The sequence below is a fragment of the Macrobrachium nipponense genome, chromosome 17 (genome assembly GCF_015104395.2).
Source record: "Macrobrachium nipponense isolate FS-2020 chromosome 17, ASM1510439v2, whole genome shotgun sequence".
NCBI lineage: Eukaryota > Metazoa > Arthropoda > Malacostraca > Decapoda > Palaemonidae > Macrobrachium > Macrobrachium nipponense.
Window position 1 is genome coordinate 63,931,873 of NC_087210.1, and position 7,500 is coordinate 63,939,372.

Here is a 7,500-nt window from a genome sequence, read left to right on the forward strand (position 1 = left end):
GTAAATGCAAAAGGGTTGGATTTCCCAAGGGTGTGAGTTACTCTCTTAATCGTCTCCAGGTGGGGAATTTTTATTTTATTGTTGGGTGTGTCTCTGGTCTTGTCTTTAGGGGGTCGGTAGAAAATTACGTTTGCTTTTTGAATTGCTTTCTCAATTATATGGTCAGGATACTTTAAAGATGAGAGTTGCTTGCGAATTAGTTCAAATTCTTTTTCCAGGAAATCTGGGGAACAAATTCGTAAGGCTCTTAAGAATAGGTTGCTAGCTAGACTTATCTTGATAGTATTGTCATGATAGCTAAAGTAGTGAATATATGAAAGTGAGAACGTTGGTTTTCTGTATATGGTAAATTTGTATTCTGTCGTGTCTCTGATTATTAAAACATCAGAGACACGACAGAATACATACTACTGTGCTCGTATAGTTACAACTCTATACGAGTACAGTAGTAGGTTTTTAACTTCCTTCAGGGTAGGTTGTCACCGGCCATTTGCTTGTTCTTTAAGTAAATGTTTTATCAATTATATTCTGAATGTTTTAATTTAATTATAATTATTAGTTTATTGATTGCCATGTTCGCTTGTTTGCAGCCTAGAAAATGCAACTATGTGGAGTCGTGAAACGTCGTCATATATTTTATTAAAATGCATATGGATAGTGCCTTTCCCTGACCCGCCTTGGATTGTTCTTCGAGCTGTTGCTCCGGAAATTGGAGTTATATATATATATATATATATATCATATATATATTATATATATATATTATATATATATATATATATATATATATATATATATATATATATATAGATATATATATATATATATATATATATATATATATATATATAACATCATATACAATAAATATCCTAAGTAACATAAATATAGAGTAAAATTAATAAAATAATAGCCCAATGAAGATAGATGGAGATAATAACTTCAATTTACTCTTTGGAGCTGAAGGCTAAGTTTTTCTTGAAGTTCATGAGTCTAAATTTATTGGTGTCGTAAGGAAGGCAGGATATCTCAGTCCTGAAAGGCATAAGCAGGTTTATTACTAAGACGGAATCTCACACAACTAACTTTCAACCAATTTACATTTTTCTATTGACTGTATTCCTCAAGTGCAAGAGATACTTCCTTATGGAACTTATAGAAAGAATATAAATCTGAATCAAGACTTTAAATAATGGAAAATAAATCTGAAAACTGATAAATGACAGAAAATTTTAAATCATAATTTGAAATCCCTGGAAAATAGCACTGCATACTAATTCTGTTTTGTTCCTGCAAATATTTTTGAGTCAATTTACATTTAATGTTGCCTTTTGTGATACTAAGTTCTTTTATTTTTGTATAACATAAACAGGCTTCTTCACTTTCAACATGATATTAGTATATTACAGCACTCGTGATAATATTAAACGCTAAATACCTCAACCTCGATGTCGATACTGCAACGAAAATTATTATACACGATGACTACATAATGGAAGAAATTTGTTTTATGAAATAACTAATGAAAAAAAAATTTAATGTATAATGATCATATGTAATATCATGTCTCACTTCTACAGTATACAAAACGGGAATAAGCCCAAGAATCAAAGACGTCATTCAATGTCGGATTAAGCCTTCACCCCATGGGCGCTCATGGAAGAACTTATTTTTAACGGAAGCTGTTTAGCCATCAGGAATGTGAAGTTCCCAAATCCCTCTACCGAGTTTACGACTTCTATGCAAACAGCCCAAATATGAAACCAGAACCCAGAGTTAGCGATAAATTATCGATTCTTTTATGACAAAAGTATCGCGAATGACTTCATTAGATTGACTTGATATAAGCAACTTTCATGGGCTAAACTGACAAAATATCAATTGAATTATATTATATAGGGTTGTCTGGCATCATAACATAGACGATCATATTTGTTGGTAACATCAGACCTACCTCATGAAAAGCTGACAAATATTATATTAATAATACACATATTTCAAGCATGACACAGTATGACTATGTTATACAAATAGCTTACTACTTTAGTTAAATCCAAATATACATTAGTATTATTGGTTAGGTTTCGCAAAGCAACAGTAAAAGTATAATGGAACTTTCACATAACTTGAGTATTTCACGAAACCCTAGCTTTCTATTTCGTAAAGTTTAGCCGAATCTACGTTTCCATTCTCAACAGACCAAGTGCATTAACCAGTTTTACTAGACAACAGCATCAAACCATCGCTCGTTATTTTTCATGAAGGTCATAAAATTCGTTCCTCAATTTTTAAAGTAAATTTCTATTAATATGAATCTAGACCATCCGTCGGGTTCCCTTCTCATCTTTTCATATCATAGATTTATGATCATCGGTTATTTTCCAAATGAATCTCGTTCAGGATGATATATTATTATCTATGATAACCGCTTGAAGTCTCCCTTTCTTCATATCAAGCTGGATTGCTTCCACAAAAGAATATCGATCAACTTATTTCTAAACAACCTGTTTACCCACCTTTTCACTCTATCTGAAGTTTGTCTTGCTAAAAAAAAAAAAAATATCCCGAAAAAACTATTTTTCCGTTCTCATCCAATAACGCCACTCAAATGACAGGTTATTTGTTAATTATCCAACTACTTTTTTTTGTTCCGAAACGCACTTCTCCCCTTACTGGATCCTCCCTATCCAGCCCTCTTCCAAACTCGACACTTGGACCTCGGTAGTAGCTCTCAACGGAAATTGTATTCCTTATTGGCACGGCGAATGGCGTCGCCGTTTACATGCATATAGTACAAAGATGGATATGCCAGGTTGGAGCCATTACGGAAATTGTAGTTTTCCCAGGGCAAGCTGTGGAATACTGACTGCACAGTATATTCTACCCAGGACCCACTGATTCTACCCAGGAGTGCCAGGACCCACAAAGTCAGGTAGCCCACAAGGGATTAATGATGAATCACAAATTCGACCGTGTAAAGTGAGCCATCTCAGAAGATCAAAGTGCTCCACTGAAGCGCAGATATATATACTATCACTACTTCTTGGAATACTTTGATCCGAAGTGATGTCGAGTTGAGTTGAATACAAAGTTTAGGCCAAAGGCCAAGCGCTGGGACCTATGAGGTCATTCAGCGCTGAAAAGGAAATTGAGAGGATCAAAGGTTTGAAAGGTTTAACAGGAGGAAAACCTCGCAGTTGCACTTTGAATCAAGAGTTAGGGGAGGGGGGAAAGTAAGATGAAGAAAGATAATATGAAAGGAGGTACAGTAAAGGGAACGAAAGTGGTTGCAGCGAGGGGCCGAAGGCACGCTGCAAAGAGCCTTAAGTAATGCCTACAGTGCACCGCATGAGGTCCGCTGATGGATAGGTGACGTCGACCTCCCTCAACTACCACAGTTCGAAAAATAGAACAGAAGCCATCTTGAGTAGGTATTTGGTGGATAAAGATAATCACTAAATTATACAGAGGAAAAAAAGACTAAACAGAAAAAGCCTTCTTCAAATACGATTTACACTGATATCTTATGGAGGCTGCCTACGCCATTACCAATACAACTTAGATTGTATTTTAATTATTAATTGGTCAAGTCATTATCATTTTCACTGTGTCAAGTACTAGATAGCAATTTGATAACAATCTACTGATTAGTACATAAATTTTGTATTATCACGTTTCCAATTAAAATCGCACAGAATGGGAGTCCAATTTCCTCTTTTCTGAATCAGTATGAAAAAGTCTATCAGCAGATTCTGGGATGGCTAAATACAATATGTCGAACGTGTGTTTTTTCCTTTTACGTAGAGACTAATTAACTGTTTATAAAACAAATTTCGATCCAATTATTGTTCTCGGATACAAAAACTAGGGAAATGGGAGGTGACTGACACTGTGAAATTCTGAGAAAGGCGTGTTTTTTTTTTTTTTTTTTTTTCCCGGAATTGAAGGCCATCTGTCAGTGACATTAAAGGTTCTACCTATAATGTCACTAACACTGTAATTGGTTGAAAAATTCAATGAAAATTCGATAATAAATACTTGAAAGTTGTTATTTCTGGGGAACTCTTATGTCAATAGCAGTGTCACATAAAAAAATAACTGAAAACGCATCTGGGAATATGAGGAATAAACAAAAAACTAATTCCTATCTAATGCGATAAATGTGTATAAATATCCATTAATAATGAGAAGGTGGCAGGGAGAGCAAGGCTATTAGGACACTTAACACTATCACTGGTCAGCTGGTATGGTGGCTAGTATCGTTACATGTCGCTCAGATGTCGCGGGTTCGCACCTCTCTCAGGGCGATGAAAAATCATTGTCTGTTTCATGACCAGTTATTGCTGTGGTGTGGGGTCTGCAGTGGGAGGTTGAAACCAACATCCTTTGGAGCCTTGAATTTCAAGTTAATGGACTCTGTATGCTTGTTCAATGTGAAAAGGGTTTATTTACCAAAATAATAATAATAATAATAATAATGATAATAGTGTATATCTCATTTGAAACTTTATATACAACTGAAAATGAAGGTGTCAACATATGGATATAAACGCTGCCTGCCTCACTTTTTCTTATAAATTAAATGAATGGAAGAGTTTGAAAGTAAATAACTGGAACAAAGAGACTTATGTATAAGCAAAAATTTACATTTTATGTATGAGCAACAACTAACACTAAAATAACTTCTTGATAATTTTAAAAAATTCGAGGAAAGTCAAAACTAAATTAGTCAAGACATGGCTTCCAATGCTATGTTCATAATTTGAGAGCTGTATATGATTATTTGATCCTATTAACCGCCTAGACGCAGATATGATCTCTCTCTCTCTCTCTCTCTCTCTCTCTCTCTCACTCTCTCTCTCTCTAAGATCAAGCACGCTTCATAACTTTTCTGTGAAACACAATGGACCAGAACCCTAACAATGTCCACTGAAAATAACGCGAAACATTAATTTCAAGAGGCGCAATGCTAAAAGAATTAATATTGGCCGAGATAAAAGCAGATGTATGAATGAAAATGGAAAAATGACAAACGTAAAATGTGTCACTGAGTAATGTCTTATATAACACGAGGTTATAACGGAATGTAGGCCAGAGGCCTGAAGCTACAAAGGAAAGGAAAAGGCGTGGGTGGGGGCGGGGGCGGTCCTCGGAGATTGACACTTTGTGTAGCCGGAACGGTGTTCGATTCGTGAAATGGAAATGTAGTCTCAGGCAAGCGATGCCACTCAGATTGGTAACACTGCGAAAAAAAAAAAATTGCAGTAATATAATAGAAATAAAGTAGAAAATGACTATGAATCCGGAACCAGTCAACTCTGGGAAAATGAAGTAGGGGAAGTGAAGAAAATGCTTCGATCCTTTTAACTAATGCTCAGGTTAAAAAACTGAAAGTTAATAAATTTTGCTTGCAAGATTGGTAAGCAGAGAGAATACAGTTGTAAAAAGATGAACAATTTGTATCAAGTACCATCTTTTCAATAGTTCACCATAGAAACGAAATGAAAAAAAAAAAAAAACGAACAAAAGGAAATAATACGCATCAAAAAGATAGTCTGCAGTGCGTTAGGCAAAATTTTAAAACTGACCCGTTGCCTCCCCCTCCCCCTCCCCCCCTCCCCATAAGATCAAGCAAACAAACCGAGGAATCCCACAATTGTGAAATTGTTAAAGTTTAGTGCTGGGCTACAGGAGAGAGAGAGAGAGAGAGAGAGAGAGAGAGAGAGAGAGAGAGAGAGAGAGAGAGAGTCATAATGAACCAACGAAGAAGGCGCAAAATAAAAAGCTAATGCTGAGGGGATAGATGGGATAATTTGGAGAAAATAATTAGGCTAACATCTAATTTTGTGAAAGTAGAATGGATTCAACTGCATGAAATTTCTATTCCGCTAACCACTAGGCTGATCCTTGTGACAGACGAGAACGAACTACTCCTGAGCCATGAAGAATAGTTGATGAATCAGTTAACTGACGTTTTTCGATGACAAGGACAAACGGAAAGGAAACCTGGTGCCCTTAACCAGTGAAGGCCGGATACAAATGAGAAAATAGAGAGCGCAGGAAAAGTAGTGGGTGGGGGGAGGGGTTTGTATAGTCAAACGAAACGGGAGAGAAATCTTTACCGAAACATGAAATACGAAGATTAATTGTTTCCCTGAACAGATGTTCGTAAATGGTTTAAGGCGTCTCTCTCTCTCTCTCTCTCTCCTAAAAAGAGAAACGTGAGAGATCATTTCGTTCTTTCCATCTCTATTTTGTTCTTGCGAAAAAAAAAATGCTGGTGATAATGATGGAATTGCAGAGGTAAAAGTTCCTACAACGTGCGACGAAGACAAGTGAAATGCAGCCGTAATGAGCAATGTAAACCCATAAATTCTATGAGAATATATAATGATTTTAAGGAGACAACCACTTCAACATCACTAGGCGCCATCCATAATACTATTTGAATGCACTGCATTAACCAAATAAATACTTAAGGGGTTTAAGTTATTGTAAGACATAACTATGCCTGTATGGCTTTTACAGGAAGGTATTTCTACAGAAGCAATCCGCGGTGGCCTAGACTATGGCAATTGACGTTTTCCTATGTTATTTTACCCACTGAACAAGAATTCAAAGTAATATTTATTCGGACGACTGTGATTAACCCCCAAGGGCCAGTACTAAACACAACGGTTATTCTTCAGAAGCAAGCCGCATCACCAGTTTCTAAAAGACAATTAACAATCCTTCATTTAATGGTGTTTTTTCAGTGAATATCATCTTGTTTTCTTTAGGAAATGTTATTTTAACCCCCTTTTCCCCCCAACAAGCTTGGGGTCCCCCAGTTGGGAATCAGGGGTTTTGGGTGGGGAAATACCATGAAAGGAGTGCTTTGCAGCAATAATAATTGGGAGCACCTACAGATTCGCGGGCCCACTCGACCGCCGACCGAAATCGGCGGAAGAACATCAAAACCAATATGGCAGGGATACCAAAACAACAACAAACAAAGTAGGGAGCGACTACATATCCGCGACGATCGATTTATGTGTGCTGTCGGTAAGGCCGTGGCGGAATGGTGCTTCGCGCCTTATCCACATATTTAAAGATTCTTGGCAAGCACGGCATGTATTGGCATGAGGTAATGTTGCGCTGCGTGCGCTAGCCACAGGGGTTACAGTAAGGCTACTTACCGTGGCGGATCACACCTAAAGGCGTTCCTGTTGTAGTCGTTCCGACAAATAGCTCCACAACACTCGTAGTTTTTTTGCTTTAGAATTAAATTATGTCTTTGAGCATATTCAATCACAATTTCTTTACCACCACAGGACAAATAATGATAAAATTCACTGTAACCCACATTGCACTGCAAACACTCGGTAGGAAATCGAAGGTCTCTGTCAAAATTAATGCCAGAAGGGCCAGCCACTGCCTCTGCCATAGCTACAGGAAGACAAAATGCCGGATTTTGCTTCATTATTCGAGTATTCAGTCAAACAAAGATACCAGTTGGCA